At 46.4% G+C, this 16817-nt stretch overlaps 1 protein-coding gene across 1 annotated transcript in view; it reads right to left on the bottom strand.

Annotated features, from left to right (window-relative positions):
• LOC140404257 (furin-like) overlaps positions 1 to 16817 on the bottom strand; it is a 130598-nt gene that overhangs the window by 64334 nt on the left and 49447 nt on the right. The window lies entirely within an intron of this gene.

The following is a 16817-nucleotide window of genomic DNA, read 5'->3' as shown; positions in this document are numbered from 1 at the left end:
AAACAAACTTGCAATGTTTTAATTCAACCATTTTCCAAATATCCTCAACATTCTCAACCACAATACACTTAATGTAGGATGATTTCAGAACACACATGGCAACTTTTTCCTTTTCTTCTGGAGCCAGAGACAATTACAGTACAGGATACATTGTTCCAGCAGCCATTCCTATATTACAGCAAGGGTGGCAGGTTATTTGCCTCCAAAAGGGAATCACAACTGACCCGCATTCAACTCTCACGTACAGCCCAGGCTGCTGCCCTCCATTAAGTTGAAAAGCACTTGGGACAAAGCCACCATCAGCAATGTGGTTTAGTCCCCGGCAGAAGGAGCAGCAAGTCATTGTGGAATCGGATGCTGAAGGCCTTCGATAGGGATGGGGATATTTGTTCAGTGTTGGAACGGTTTGGGATAGGGCCTACGTTTGTGCCGTGGGTTTGGTGATTATACGAAGCACACAAGGCTAGTTAGTGCTCGTACAATGTGAGCTCGGCATATTTTCAATTGCACAGGGGACCAAGGCAGGGGTGCCCGGTGTGTTCTTTCTTTCTCTCTCTCTCCCCACCCACCCCACTGTCCCTTCCCCTTGTTCGCATTGACAATTCAGTTATTGGACATTGCCCTGAGGGCTTTGGATAGGTGGAGGGGGATAGGTGAACACTGCATCCTTGTGGACTGATTTTCTTTTATTTTTATTTTTTATTAAATATTTTATTGAAAATTTTTGGTCAACCAACACAGTACATTGTGCATCCTTTACACAATATTATAACACAAATAACAATGACCTATTTTATAAACAAAAAATGAATAAATAATAAAAAACAAAAATGAAAACTAGCCCTAATTGGCAACTGCCTTGTCACAAGTAACACTCTCCAAAAATATAATTTAACAGTCCAATATATAATTATCTGTAGCAACGACCTATACATACTATACAGTATATATGAACAACCCTGAGAGTCCTTCTGGTTCCTCCTCCCCCCCCCCCCCCCCCCCGATCCTGGGCTGCTGCTGCTGCCTTCTTTTTCCCATTCCGTCTATCTTTCTGCGAGGTATTCGACGAACGGTTGCCACCGCCTGGTGAACCCTTGAGCCGACCCCCTTAGGACGAACTTAATCCGCTCTAGCTTTATAAACCCCGCCATGTCATTTATCCAGGTCTCCACCCCCGGGGGCTTGGCTTCTTTCCACATTAGCAATATCCTGCGCCGGGCTACTAGGGACGCAAAGGCCAAAACATCGGCCTCTTTCGCCTCCTGCACTCCCGGCTCTTGTGCAACCCCAAATATAGCCAACCCCCAGCTTGGTTCAACCCGGACTCCTACTACTTTTGAAAGCACCTTTGTCACCCCCATCCAAAACCCCTGTAGTGCCGGGCATGACCAAAACATATGGGTATGATTTGCTGGGCTTCTCGAGCACCTCGCACACCTATCCTCCACCCCAAAAAATTTACTGAGCCGTGCTCCAGTCATATGTGCCCTGTGTAATACCTTAAACTGAATCAGGCTTAGCCTGGCACACGAGGACGACGAGTTTACCCTGCTTAGGGCATCTGCCCACAGCCCCTCCTCGATCTCCTCCCCCAGCTCTTCTTCCCATTTCCCTTTTAGTTCATCTACCATAGTCTCCCCTTCGTCCCTCATTTCCCTATATATATCTGACACCTTACCATCCCCCACCCATGTCTTTGAGATCACTCTGTCATGCACCTCTTGTGTCGGGAGCTGCGGGAATTCCCTCACCTGTTGCCTCGCAAAAGCCCTCAGTTGCATATACCTGAATGCATTCCCTTGGGGCAACCCATATTTCTCGGTCAGCGCTCCAAGACTCGCGAACTTCCCATCCACAAACAGATCTTTCAGTTGCGTTATTCCTGCTCTTTGCCACATTCCATATCCCCCATCCATTCCCCCCGGGGCAAACCTATGATTGTTTCTTGTCGGAGACCCCCCAAAGGCTCCAGTCTTTCCCCTATGCCGTCTCCACTGTCCCCAAATCTTCAGTGTAGCCACCACCACCGGGCTTGTGGTGTAGTTCCTCGGTGAGAACGGCAATGGGGCTGTCACCATAGCCTGTAGGCTAGTCCCCCTACAGGACGCCCTCTCTAATCTCTTCCACGCCGCTCCCTCCTCCTCTCCCATCCACTTACTCACCATTGAAATATTAGCGGCCCAATAATACTCACTTAGGCTCGGTAGTGCCAGCCCCCCCCTATCCCTGCTACACTGTAAGAATCCCTTCCTCACTCTCGGGGTCTTCCCGGCCCACACAAAACCCATGATGCTCTTTTCAATCCTTTTAAAAAAAGCCTTCGTGATCACCACCGGGAGGCACTGAAACACAAAGAGGAATCTCGGGAGGACCACCACCTTAACCGCCTGCACCCTCCCTGCCAGTGACAGGGATACCATATCCCATCTCTTGAAATCCTCCTCCATCTGTTCCACCAACCGCGTTAAATCTAACCTATGCAATGTGCCCCAATTCTTGGCTATCTGGATCCCCAAGTAACGAAAGTCCCTTGTTACCTTCCTCAACGGTAGGTCCTCTATTTCTCTACTCTGCTCCCCTGGATGCACCACAAACAACTCACTTTTCCCCATGTTCAATTTATACCCTGAAAAATCCCCAAACTCCCCAAGTATCCGCATTATTTCTGGCATCCCCTCCGCCGGGTCCGCCACGTATAGTAGCAAATCGTCCGCATACAAAGATACCCGGTGTTCTTCTCCTCCCCTAAGTACTCCCCTCCACTTCTTGGAACCCCTCAACGCTATCGCCAGGGGCTCAATCGTCAGTGCAAACAATAATGGGGACAGAGGGCATCCCTGCCTTGTCCCTCTATGGAGCCGGAAATATGCAGATCCCCGTCCATTCGTGACCACGCTCGCCACTGGGGCCCTATACAACAGCTGCACCCATCTAACATACCCCTCTCCAAAACCAAATTTCCTCAACACCTCCCACAAATAATCCCACTCCACTCTATCAAATGCTTTCTCGGCATCCATCGCCACTACTATCTCCGTTTCTCCCTCTGGTGGGGCCATCATCATTACCCCTAACAACCTCCGTATATTCGTGTTCAGCTGTCTCCCCTTCACAAACCCAGTTTGGTCCTCGTGGACCACCCCCGGGACACATTCCTCTATTCTCATTGCCATTACCTTGGCCAGGACCTTGGCATCTACATTTAGGAGGGAAATAGGTCTATAGGACCCGCATTGTAGCGGGTCCTTTTCCTTCTTTAAGAGAAGCGATATCGTTGCTTCAGACATAGTCGGGGGCAGTTGTCCCCTTTCCTTTGCCTCATTAAAGGTCCTCGTCAGTACCGGGGCGAGCAAGTCCACATATTTTCTATAGAATTCGACTGGGAATCCATCCGGTCCCGGGGCCTTTCCCGCCTGCATGCTCCTAATTCCTTTCACCACTTCTTCTACCTCGATCTGTGCTCCCAGTCCCACCCTTTCCTGCTCTTCCACCTTGGGAAATTCCAGCCGATCCAAGAAGCCCATCATTCTCTCCCTCCCATCCGGGGGTTGAGCTTCATATAATTTTTTATAAAATGTCTTGAACACTCCATTCACTCTCTCCGCTCCCCGCTCCATCTCTCCTTCCTCATCCCTCACTCCCCCTATTTCCCTCGCTGCTCCCCTTTTCCTCAATTGGTGTGCCAGCAACCTGCTCGCCTTCTCCCCATATTCGTACTGTACACCCTGTGCCTTCCTCCATTGTGCCTCTGCAGTGCCTGTAGTCAGCAAGTCAAATTCTACATGTAGCCTTTGCCTTTCCCTGTACAGTCCCTCCTCCGGTGCTTCCGCATATTGTCTGTCCACCCTCAAAAGTTCTTGCAGCAACCACTCCCGTTCCTTGCTCTCCTGCTTCCCTTTATGTGCCCTTATTGATATCAGCTCCCCTCTAACCACTGCCTTCAGCGCCTCCCAGACCACTCCCACCTGGACCTCCCCATTATCATTGAGTTCCAAGTACTTTTCAATGCACCCCCTCACCCTTAGACACACCCCCTCATCTGCCATTAGTCCCATGTCCATTCTCCAGGGTGGGCGCCCTCCTGTTTCCTCCCCTATCTCCAAGACCACCCAGTGTGGAGCGTGATCCGAAATGGCTATAGCCGTATACTCCGTTCCCCTCACCTTCGGGATCAATGCCCTACCCAGCACAAAAAAGTCTATTCGCGAGTAGACTTTATGGACATAGGAGAAAAACGAGAACCCCTTACTCCTAGGTCTGCTAAATCTCCACGGGTCTACACCTCCCATCTGCTCCATAAAATCTTTAAGTACCTTGGCTGCTGTCGCCCTCCTTCCAGTCCTGGACTTCGACCTATCCAGCCCTGGTTCCAACACTGTATTAAAATCTCCCCCCATTATCAACTTTCCCATCTCTAGGTCCGGAATGCGTCCTAGCATCCGCCTCATAAAATTGGCATCATCCCAGTTCAGGGCATATACGTTAACCAAAACCACCGTCTCCCCCTGTAGTTTGCCACTCACCATCACGTATCTGCCCCCGTTATCCGCCACTATAGTCTTTGCCTCGAACATTACCCGCTTCCCCACTAATATAGCCACCCCCCTGTTTTTCGCATCTAGCCCCGAATGGAACACCTGCCCCACCCATCCTTTGCATAGCCTAACCTGGTCTATCAGTTTCAGGTGCGTTTCCTGTAACATAACCACATCTGCCTTAAGTTTCTTAAGGTGTGCGAGTACCCGCCCTCTTTATCGGCCCGTTCAGCCCTCTCACGTTCCACGTGATCAGCCGAGTCGGGGGGGGCTTCCTTCCCCCCCCCCCCCCCCCCCTTGTCGATTAGCCATCACCTTTTTCCAGCTCCTCACCCGGTTCCCACGCAGCTGTATCTCCCCCAGGCGGTGCCCCCCCGCCCATCCTCTCCCATACCAGCTCCCCCCTCTCCCCAGCAGCAGCAACCCAGTAATTCCCCCCTCCCATCCCCCCACTAGATCCCCCGCTAGCGTAATTACTCCCCCCATGTTGCTCCCAGAAGTCAGCAAACTCTGGCTGACCTCGGCTTCCCCCGTGACCTCGGCTCGCACCGTGCGACGCCCCCTCCTTCCTGCTTCTCTATTCCCGCCATGATTATCATAGCGCGGGAACCAAGCCCGCGCTTCTCCCTTGGCCCCGCCCCCAATGGCCAACGCCCCATCTCCTCCACCTCCCCTCCTCCCCCCATCACCACCTGTGGGAGAGAGAAAAGTTACCACATCGCAGGATTAGTACATAAAACCCCTCTTTGCCCCCCACATTCGCCCCACCACTTTGTTCGAACGTTCTTTTTAATAACCCGCTCATTCCAGTTTTTCTTCCACAATAAAAGTCCACGCTTCATCCACCGTCTCAAAGTAGTGGTGCCTCCCTCGATATGTGACCCACAGTCTTGCCGGTTGCAGCATTCCAAATTTTATCTTCTTTTTATGAAGCACCGCCTTGGCCCGATTAAAGCTCGCCCTCCTTCTCGCCACCGCCGCACTCCAGTCTTGATAAACGCGGATCACCGCGTTCTCCCATTTACTGCTCCGAGTTTTCTTCGCCCATCTAAGGACCATTTCTCTATCCTTAAAACGGAGGAATCTCACCACTATGGCTCTGGGAATTTCTCCTGCCCTCGGTCCTCGCGCCATCACTCGGTATGCTCCCTCCACCTCCAACGGACCCGCCGGGGCCTCCGCTCCCATTAACGAGTGCAACATCGTGCTCACATATGCCCCGACGTCCGCTCCCTCCACACCTTCAGGAAGACCAAGAATCCTCAGGTTGTTCCTCCTTGCGTTGTTTTCCAGTGCCTCCAACCTTTCCACACATCGTTTCTGATGTGCCTCCTGCGTCTCCGCCTTCACCACCAGGCCCTGTATGTCGTCCTCATTCTCGGCTGCCTTTGCCTTCACGACCCGAAGCTCCCGCTCCTGGGTCTTTTGTTCCTCCTTTAGCCCTTCGATCGCCTGTAGTATCGGGGCCAACAGCTCTTTCTTCATTTCCTTTTTGATCTCTTCCACACAGCATTTCAAGAACTCTTGTTGTTCAGGGCCCCATGTTAAACTGCCACCTTCCGACGCCATCTTGGTTTTTGCTTGCCTTCCTTGCCGCTGTTCTAAAGGATCCACTGCAATCTGGCCACTTTCTCCTCCTTTTTCCATCCGTATCCAGGGGGGATTCCCTTCTGGTTTACCGCACAGTGTTTTTAGCCGTCAAAATTGCCGTTGGGGCTCCTATCAAGAGCCCAAAAGTCCGTTTCACAGGGAGCTGCCGAAACGTGCGACTCAGCTGGTCATCGCCGCACCCGGAAGTCCCTGATTGTCTTTTATATGTAACGGATCCGATCCCCACAATGGGTGATATCATGGCACCCCTGAAGCGATTTGGGGCTTTTTCGGGGTATAAATTGAATTGGGAGAAAAGTGTGTTTCCTGGAGGAAGAGGAGAGGGGTGGCCATTTCGTCTTAGTAGTTCCCATTTTAGATATTATGGGGTGCAGGTGGCCCGGGATAAGGCCCAGCTTTGGAAATTGAATTTTACAAGCTTGACGAACAGGAGGACAGCGGACAGAGACAGGACAGTCTCCCTCTGTCCATGGCTGGCAGAATTCAAATCAGTGAAAATGTCCTGCCAGATTCAGTTTTTATTTGTGTTTGCTGTTTTTTTTTTTTAAATAAAAAAACAAATTTATTTATTTTTTTTGGGGGTGGGGAGGGGCCTTGTTGCTGCCAAGTCCGATATATTGATATATTATTGGGGAATCAGGAGGCTTTATGGGTGCGGCTGGAGTCAGGCTTGTGCAGTGGGTCGGGGCAAAGAACGCTGGTGACGGCTTTTTTACCTTTTTCTCCCGGAAATACTCGGGGAATGCAGTGGTAGCCTCCGCACTGAAGATAGAGACAATTTGGCAGCATTTCAAATTGGGGGCGGTATCCATGTTGGTGACGATTTGTGCGAACCACATGCTCGAGCTGGCACGGTTGGACGCAGGGTTTAGGGGGTGGGAGGAGAAGGATATGTTTTTGGAGGGCCGACTTGTGAGCTCTGAGTTGGCGGAGAAATTTGGACTTTCACAGGTGATATATTTAGATGTTTACATGTGAGTGACTTCATGAAGATGATCATTCCGACGTTCACGGTGGTGCCCCCGTCCTCGGTGTTGGAGTGTTTTGTCACTGGAAGTTATTGGGGGCGGAGGCGGGGGGTACCTCAGGGGTTTATGGGAGGCTTATGCCGGAGGAGGCAATACCCTTGGAGAGGGCTATGGCCAATTGGGGGAGGAGTTGGGGGTCAGGATAGAAGAGGGGATGTGGTGTGAGATGCTGTGTAGGATGAATGCAACATCATTTGCAAGGCTAGGGCTGACGCAGTCGAAGGTAGTGCATAGGGCCCATTTGACCTAATCCAGGATGAGCAGGCTATTTATTTGTGGGAATGGAGGATGAGTGCGAGTGCAGTGGGAGGGGCCTGGCAAACCAAATACAAATGTTCTGGTCGTACCCCAAGCTGGTGGGGTTCTGGGTCTCCTTTTCTGGCACCATGTTGGCACTCCTACAAATTGGACTGAAGCCTTGCCCCCTTAGGGCCATATTCTGGGTATCAGACCTGCTGGAGCTGCAAACAGGGTGGGGATTGATGTTCTGTCCTTCACCTCACTGATTGCTCGAAGGCGGGTGCTGATGGATTTGAGGTCAGCTTCTCTACCCAGCGCCCTCAGTATGACTGGGGATCTTATGAAATTTCTGTATCTCGAGAAAGTGAGGGGTGCAATTAAAGGGTTCTACCAAAGATGGTAGCCATTTATTTTGTACTTTGAAGAGCTGGTCACCAGGGGAGGGGAGGATTATTGTTTTTGTTAAAATTGAAAAAGTTGAATAAAATATTTTTTTAAATAGGAAAGAATTCACCAACTTGGCTGATGGTTCAGCATATCAAAGCATTTTCCCTTGTAAAGAATTGCCCTCGAGTGAGAAACCAACATGCACAAAATTATACCCCAGGGGGAGCAGGCACTGTGCAGAATCTTTCACTCACGGTTTACAATACGAATAGAGTCAAATATTCAGGTTAACTTGCTCACAGGCTCCCATTTACTACTTGAAGTGGATGATGGGCTAAATCAGCTGACTGCCAACTAGATATTTCGGTTTCATCTTGTTCCAAGTGCTTAAATTGAGGAGAGCAGCATTTGTTTGTGGGTGTAAATGATTCATGACGACACCAAAAACATTGTCACACACACACACACACACACAAACAGTTGCCTACTTATGTGTTGTAAATTATTTTGCCAGTTGTACAGAGTTGCTGCTGTTGACCTGGTGCATAATACCTTACCGGTTATTTTCTTTTTTCTTTTCTTTTTTATTATAACTTTTTTTTTGGGGTATGTTTGTGTGTGCCCTTCTTTATATATTATATTGTTATGGGCCAGGGTTTAGAGAACCGCAAAGTGTATCATGGAGTTCCCCTGACCCACAATTTTTAATAGATTGTGGTATGGGGAGCAGACGGCCCACTCTATAGGTGTGGTACAGCAGAAACGGAAAAGTTATTTTTAAAGCAAAACAATGTTTATTCTATGAACTCAAGTTAACCTTTTAAAATATACAGTGAACATCTTAGCAACCATCAATTCAAATACAACCCCAAAGACTACAACACTAAGTAAACCTTTAAGCTTTCCTTTTTAACATCCATAAGACGTAAAACACCTTTTACCAGAAGCACATCAAGTTATTCACTACTGTTATTAAGTTTTAAATCACCAGGATCGATTTAGTCTTTAGATTAGAGAGAGAGATTCATACACCTGGCTGTGACTGCAGCTATCCAGCTCGGAAAACGAAACGAAAACACACCCTGCAGCAAACAGCCTAAAACTAAAGTAAAAAGCTGACAGACAGCCCAGCTTCACCCACTCTCTGCATCATTGCAGTAATTAACACCCATTTCTTAAAAGGTACTCACTACAGATACTTATATACACACCCATTTCTTAAAGGTACTCTCACATGACAATATATCTCTCTTATTCTGTGTACATAACGGTAAATATACTTTGTTCAAAAACCCAATAAAAAAACATTAATTAAAAAAATATATGGACCACCCGCATTAAAAAAAAACAGCAGGCCTTAAGGGGGTCTGCGCAGGGGTTCTACAGGCGGTGGCAACCGTTGCTAGACTATCTCGCGGAGCGTTAGAGGAAGGTCGGTCAGCAGCAGCAGCAACCCTGGGGGGAGGGGGGAAACGAGAGATTGTTTGAGGGGACGGACGAGCGGGGGATAACATGGAGGGTGGGGGAAACTGGCACGAACGGGCACGAGCCAGTGTATAAAGCTCTGTAAATCATCTTACCATGTATATATCTTGCTCAGGGCGATTTTGTGTTATTGTTTGTAAGGGGAAAAAATTGTTTTGTTTTGTTAAAAAACTTTAATAAATATATTTTTTTAAAAACAAAACAGCAGAAATCATGTTACAATTTTCTATTGATAAAAATAAAAGCCATTTTTCCCACCCATTGTTCATCCGGAGGAATCCCAAGTCTCTAGCTTCCAGAATGTGCTTATTTTGTAAAACAGTCCAGGCTCTCCCCCTCCACCACCATATTCTCTTCCTGAACTCCTTTCCCTACAAACATGCTTTTCTGACAACAGTCCTAAACCTTAATTGTGAACATCTGACCCCTGATCCACACAATTAGATTAATAATATTCCAAACCAACTTCGCCATTCCCTTCAGCTATTTTATATCCCTGAAAGGTTACTTATTTTCAAGGATGAAAATCTCCAGGTTACCTAGTCTTTTCTTGTATCTCACACCCGACACGGAGGAATTAGCCTCTTGGATTGTTTCTGCACTGCCATCATTCTGTCAGAGATAAGACCATAAGTTATAGGAGCAGAATTAGGCCATTCACCCCATTCTACTCCACCATTCGATCATGGCCAATATATTTCTCATCCCCATTCTCCTGATCACCGTATTAATCAAGAATGTCTTAAAGACACTCAGTAACTTGTCCTCCACAGCCTTGTGCAGCAATGAGTTCCAGCGATTCACCACCCTCTGGCTGAAGAAATTCCTCCATATCTCAGTTTTAAAGGATTCAGTCCGAGGGTTATAGTCTCTCCTACTGGGGAAAACGTCTTCGCCATGTCCACTTTATCTAGGCCTCAGTATTCTGTTGGTTTGAATGAGATCCCCCCTCACTCTTCTAAACTCCAGAGAGTCCGGCCCAGAGTCCTCAACCGCTCCTCATAGGACAGCCCTTCTTCCCAGGATCATTCTTGTGAACCTCCTCTGGACCCTCTCCAAGGCCAGCACATCATTCCTTAGATACGGGGCCTAAAACTGCTCACATTATTCCAAATGGCATTTGACAAGAGTCTTATACAGCCTCAGCGGTACATATCCCTGCTCTTGTATTCTAGCCCTCTCGACATGAATGCTAACATTGCATTTGTCTTCCTAACTGCCGACTGAATCTGCACGTTAACCTTAAGAGAATCATGAACAAGGATTCCCAAGTCCCTTTGTACTTCTGATTTCCTACACATTTCCCCATTTAGAAAGTAGTGTGCCTTTATCCTTTCTACGAAAGTGCATAATTTTTCCAAATACAGCCACTTCTTTGCCCACTCTCCCAGTTTGTCCAGGTCCTTCTGCAGCCTCCCTGCTTCCTCAGCCCTGCCTGTTATTCTGCATATCTTTGTATCATCTGTAATCATATCAACAATGCCCTCAGTTCCTTCTTCCAGATTGGTGATCCTATCACAGACCTCTGCAAAACACCACTAGTTACCGGCTGCCATCCTGAAAAAGACTTCTTTATTCCCACTCTGCCTTCTGTCAGTCAGCCAATTCTCTATCCATGCCAGTACTTTGCCCCTAACACCATGGGCTCTCATCTTATTTAGCAGCTTTCTGTACAGCACTTTGTCAAAGGTCTTCTGGGAAATCTAAATATATCACATCCACTGGCTCTCGTTTGTCTAACTTCCTTGTTAACGCATCAAAGAATTCTAACAAATTTGTCAGGCATGGCCTCCCCTAGACGTTGTGCTGACTCAGCCTGATTTTATCGTGCACTTCCAAGTACTCTGCAATCTCATCCTTAATAAAGGACTCCAAAATCTTACCAAAGACCAAAGTCAGGCACCGCCCTATAATTTCCCACCTTTTGCCTCCCTCCTTAAACTGGGGTGCTACATTAGCATTTTCCAGTCCTCTGGGACCCTCCCAGCTCCAGTTATTCTTGAAAGACCACCATCAATGGTCCCACAATCTCCTCAGCTGTCTCCCTCAGAACCCAGGGTGTAGCCCATCCGGTCATGTGATTTATCCACCTCCAAACCTTTCAGCTTCCCCAGTAGCTTAGGGGCTGGTTTAGCACATGGCTAAAATCGCTGGCTTTTAAGCAGACCAAGGCAGGCCAGCAGCATGGTTCAATTCCTGTACCAGCCTCCCCGAACAGGCACCGGAATGTGGCGACTAGGGGCTTTTCACAGTAACTTCATTTAAAGCCTATTTGTGACAATAAGCGATTTTAATTTCATTTTTACATTTTCAGCTTCTCCTTAAGTGATGGTCACTACATTCACCTCTGCCTCGACTCTCGAATTCCGGTATGCCATTGGTGTCTTCCACCATGAAGACTAATGCAAAGTATTCTTTGTTCCCCATTACTACTTCAATGTCCATTCTTGTCTGTCTCTTACCTTTTATATATCCAAAAAAACCTCCCTTATTGCTTTTTTAATTGTCCTCCGCTTGCTCTTAAAGGCTTCCCAATAACCCTCACCATTTTGTATGCTTTCTCTTTTATGCTGCCCTGACTTCCCTCGTCAGCCATAGTTGCCTCATGTCCCCTCCCTTAGCAGGTTTCCTCCTCTCGGGGATGAATTTCTGTTGTGCTTCCCGAATAGCCCTCCAATTTCCTGCCATTCTGTTCCACCATCTTCCCTGCTAGGCTCCCTTTCCAATCAACTCTGGTGATCTCCTCCCTCATGTCTTTGTATTTACTTTTGCTCAATTATAATACCCTTACACCTGCTTCCAGCTTCTCCTCCTCAAACTTCAAGGTGAATTCTTTTTGTGTTCACTGCCCCCTAAGGGTTCCTTCACTTAAAGTTCTCTATCAAGTCTGCCTCATTACACATCAAATCTAGAATTGTTCCCGAAGGGGCTCCACCACAAGCTGCTCCAAAAAAAAAAAACCCACACATTTCACAAATTCATTTTCTTGGGATCCGCTAGCAACCGGATTTGCCCAGTCACCAGCACATTAGAAGTCCCCCATGATTATTGTAACATGGTCTTTCTTGCATGCCTTTTCTATCTCCCAATTTAGTTTCTGCCCCACATCCTGATGACTGCTAGGGAACCTGTACAAAACTCCCATCAGGGTCTTTTTCCTTTGTGGTTCCTCAACTCTGCCCAGACAGATTCTACGTCTTCCAGCCTCGCATCACTTCTTGCTGTTGATTAAATTTCATTTCCCACTAACAAGTCAACCCCGCCCCTTTTCCCCATCTGCCTGCCCTTGCAATAGGACACACATCTTGCATATTTAGATTCCAGCCCTGATCACCTTGCGGCTACATCACTAATGCCCACATCGTGCCCGCCAATTTCAATGTGTGCTACAAGCTAATTTTCCTCGTTTCGAGTACTCTGTGCATTTAGGTACAGCATCCTCAGTCCAGCGTTGACTGCCCCCTTCTCATGGTTATCGCCTTATCTGCTGCGCCTGAAGTTAGATTCCTGCTGCTTTCCATACTTGGTTGTTTACTTGTTCAGGAAATGTTACGAACTTTGGAACCCCCACCCCCTTTGACTAGTTTAAAGTCCTCATCGTTAACCTGCATTACCATCTTCTCCTTTAACTTTGATTTTCTACACAACAAAGTCCTTTCTACAGCCAGAGTTATGACATTCGCCAGGACTCTGGTCCCAGCATGATTCAGGTGAAGACCGTCCCATTAGAACACCTCCCCATCACTGGTGCCAATGTGCCATGAATGCAAACCCAATTCTCCCACACCAACCTTTGAGCCACACATTTACTTTATTTATCTTATTGCCCCTATGCCAATTAACTCGCGGCTCAGGTAGTAAACTAGAGATTACCTTTAGTTCTGCTTCTTAATTTAGCCCCTAGCTGCTCATATTCCTTCAGCAGAACTTCGATCATTGTTCTAGCTAAGTCATTGGTACCTACGTGGATCACGGCAACGGGGTCATTACCCTCCCACTCCAAGTTCCTCTGCAGCCCAGATGAGATATCCCAATACTGAGCACCAGGAAGGCAACACAGCCTTTGAAACACTTGATCCTGGTCAAAGAGAAAATAGTGTCAATGTCCCTAACTCTCCTATCCCCGATTATTACATTTCTTTTTTCTTCCCCCACTTGAATGGCTCCCTGTACCAGTGCTGTGGTCAGTTTGCTCATTCTTCCCACACCCCCTCTCATCCACACAGGCAAGAAGAATCTCGAACCTGTTGGCTAAGGATAAAAGATGAAAATGTTTTCCTGAGGAATTCTATTCTCCAGAGAGTAATGGAGGTGGGGTTATTGAATATTTCTGAGGCGAGGCAAGAGTTGGATAGATTCTTGACCAACAAGGGAGTCAAAGGGTATGGGGTAGACAGAGGGTAGTCAGGAAAGTAGTGACTACAATCAGATTGTCCATCTGATATTGGACCGTATCAAACAGTGTAGCAGGTTAAACGGTCTGAATGGCCTACTCCTGCTCCCAATTCGCATGCTCATGTGTTCATATGTTCGTCTCTTGTGTTACGACCAAAACTTGATGGTATTCAAGGTGTGGTCAGGTCAGGGCATGACAGTTGTCAATCTAAAAGGGTGATTTACAAACTAAATTAACAAGCTTGGGCAGGCCTGTTATGCTAATTTCAACTCTACCTAAAGCACAGGCAGGTAGAAGCCTGTGTGCACATTGAACTGGTATGCAAACAGGATCAATGAGATCTGTGACCAGTAGTTTAGTCATGTCTTTTTTTAAACTGTCATTTTGAATCACAAATTCAGAGAAACAAAAAGAGAATTTTACAAATTGAATTTGAACAACTTGCATTTATACTGCACCTTTAATATAGTAAAATGAACAAAGACACGTCACAGGAGCAGGATCAAAACAAGTGTCTGACGAGCGGACCAGAGGAGATATTGAGAGGTGACCAAAAACTTGGACAAAAAGTGTACATTTTCAAGAGTAGCTTAAAAACGACTGTTTCGAGAGGCAATTGCCGAGCACGGGGCTTAAGCATCTGAAGTTACAGCAGCCAATGGTGAAGAGATCAAAAACCAAGGACATGCAAGCGACCCGAACTGAAGCAGCACTGGAGTCTGAGTCACCAGGCTGGAGGAGATTGGAGACATCAGGAGGGGCAAGGCCACAGAGATTTAAAACAAAAAATGGTTAGAAATTTTAAAACTGAGGTAATGCCAGGCCAGAAGCCAATTGTCTGAATAAGGAGTTTACGAACAAACCCCAGGAGCAAACGTCATTACCTGAAACTCTCATTTGGATGATGACCTCATTCTTCTTCCACTCACCGCTCTCTAATCTATTCAGCCCTTTCCACAACAATTACTGCTTTTACTCAGTTCCCCAATTCAAGTCTGATTTCATCTAAACTCAATTTTTTGCAGTGAAGTTCATTCTGCTCTAATTTTAGCATCCGATTTTAAAAAAAATAAGTGCACAAATAAGCTTATGAGCTACAGATTGCAAAGTGCATAATTTGAAGTTACAAATAAAACCCAATATTTAGCAACAGTTAATATGCTTTTAGACAATAGTTTGAAGGCTGAAGTGCTGTGTGGGCTGACTTTACACAAGTGGACTTTTGGAACAGATTTAACATCATTTTAACATGGGCTGGTTTAGCTCACTGGACTAAATCGCTGGCTTTTAAAGCAGACCAAGTCAGGCCAGCAGCACGGTTCAATTTCCGTACCAGCCTCCCCGAACAGGTGCCGGAATATGGCGACTAGGGGCTGTTCACAGTAACTTCATGAAGCCTACTTGTGACAATAAACGATTTTCATTTTGCTGGGGCTGTTTAGCACAGGGCTACATCGCTGGCTTTGAAAGCAGACCAACAGCACGGTTCAATTCCCATAACAGCCTCCCCGAACAGGTGCCGGAATGTGGCGACTAGGGGCTTTTCACAGTAACTTCATTTGAAGCCTACTTGTGACAATAAGCGATTTTCATTTCATCAGTAATTCTAAATGGGCTGCACGGTAGCAGTGGTTGGCACTGTTGCTTCACAGCTCCAGGGTCCTGGTTTCGATTCCTGGCTTGAGTCACTGTCTGCGTGGAGTCTGCACGTTCTCCCCGTGTCTGCGTGGGTTTCCTCCGGGTGCTCTGGTTTCCTCCCACAAGTCCTGAAAGACGTGCAGTTAAGTGAATTGGACATTCTGAATTCTCCCTCTGTGTACCCATACAGGCGCCGGAATGTGCAGACTAGGGGCTTTCCACAGTAACTTCATTGCAGTGTTAATGTAAGCCTACTTGTGACAATAACGATTATTTAAAATGCTGTCACCAAGAGAGGCTGAATTTTAAAATAGATTTTAAAACAAGATTTTTTGGCAACACAATTTACAGCAAATGTGCGGTTGAATTAAATGCCTGAAGCTACAAAACTTGGGGTGGGTAGAAAATTTGTAGTCCGATAGAAATTATTTCCCGATTATGAACTGCATATAAATCAGGAAGCTGTGTGAAATGTTTAATACATTAAGAGAAGCAAATTATGAACTGGCTGAGGGAACCAAGATTCTGTTGAATGCTCTGGAGTAGCACGTGATCCACCACCATCCATTTATTGTGAATTATTTACGCATTGTCACTACCTATCTGCAATTATTTAATGTAAAAATGCCCAACACCTCAATTTTTAAGACTTTCATCCCAAGTCCAAAATTCAATTTTAGAACTTTTCCCTCAAGTTTAGACCTCACAACAGCCTCTATCCGCTATCAAGAATGATGTCTTAAAGTGTTTAGTAGCTGACCTGATTAACCATTTGGAAAATTTTAATTCTATGAATAAGGAACAGACTTTGCTACATCTCAGTAGTAGAGCTTTTGCCTCCAAATGGAAACTTCAGTGCAATACAAAGGGAATGTTGCATCAACAGCAAATAGAGGTCTGTTAATCTGGCCAGGAGACAGAACGATGTATTGGAGACATATTAAAAAAGTGAGCTTGGAAATTAGAACCATAGAGCTAACCACTGTGCTGTCCCAAAATTCTCTGTTCTTCAAAAATTACAACAACAAAAAAATAGATTAAAGAACCATTTAGCCTATTTGTTACTTGTGGAACTTTGTGTCCACAAATTGGTTGGTGCGTTTGCCTATCAAAAGGACAGTGGCTATACTTTAAAAAGGTAATTATTTGACTGAAATGCTTTGATATTTCTAGAGTATAACAGTCAAAATGCAATTTCTTTATAAATTTATTTTATTTTTTTTCTTTAATCTATTCTGATGGCAGGGTGAGGGAGAGCAGTCCCACTTGATTTGTACTCAAATGAAAGCATTTGACAGGAAATGAAAGCAAAGGTCAGAATTCCCTCTGCATAACAAACACAAATCAGGTTCAGACAATATTTGTACAACTCAAATTTTGTGGCGTTCCCGTAATACCAAAATTGCGTTCTTAAACAAAAGCAAACAGAAAATGCCACATCTGTCATCATATTGCAATAGTGGGTACCCACGCAGACACGGAGAATGTGCAAACTAA

The sequence above is a fragment of the Scyliorhinus torazame genome, chromosome 30 (assembly GCF_047496885.1).
Source record: "Scyliorhinus torazame isolate Kashiwa2021f chromosome 30, sScyTor2.1, whole genome shotgun sequence".
NCBI lineage: Eukaryota > Metazoa > Chordata > Chondrichthyes > Carcharhiniformes > Scyliorhinidae > Scyliorhinus > Scyliorhinus torazame.
The sequence above is the reverse complement of the archived record's forward strand: the minus strand, read 5'-3'. Positions and strand labels throughout refer to the sequence as shown.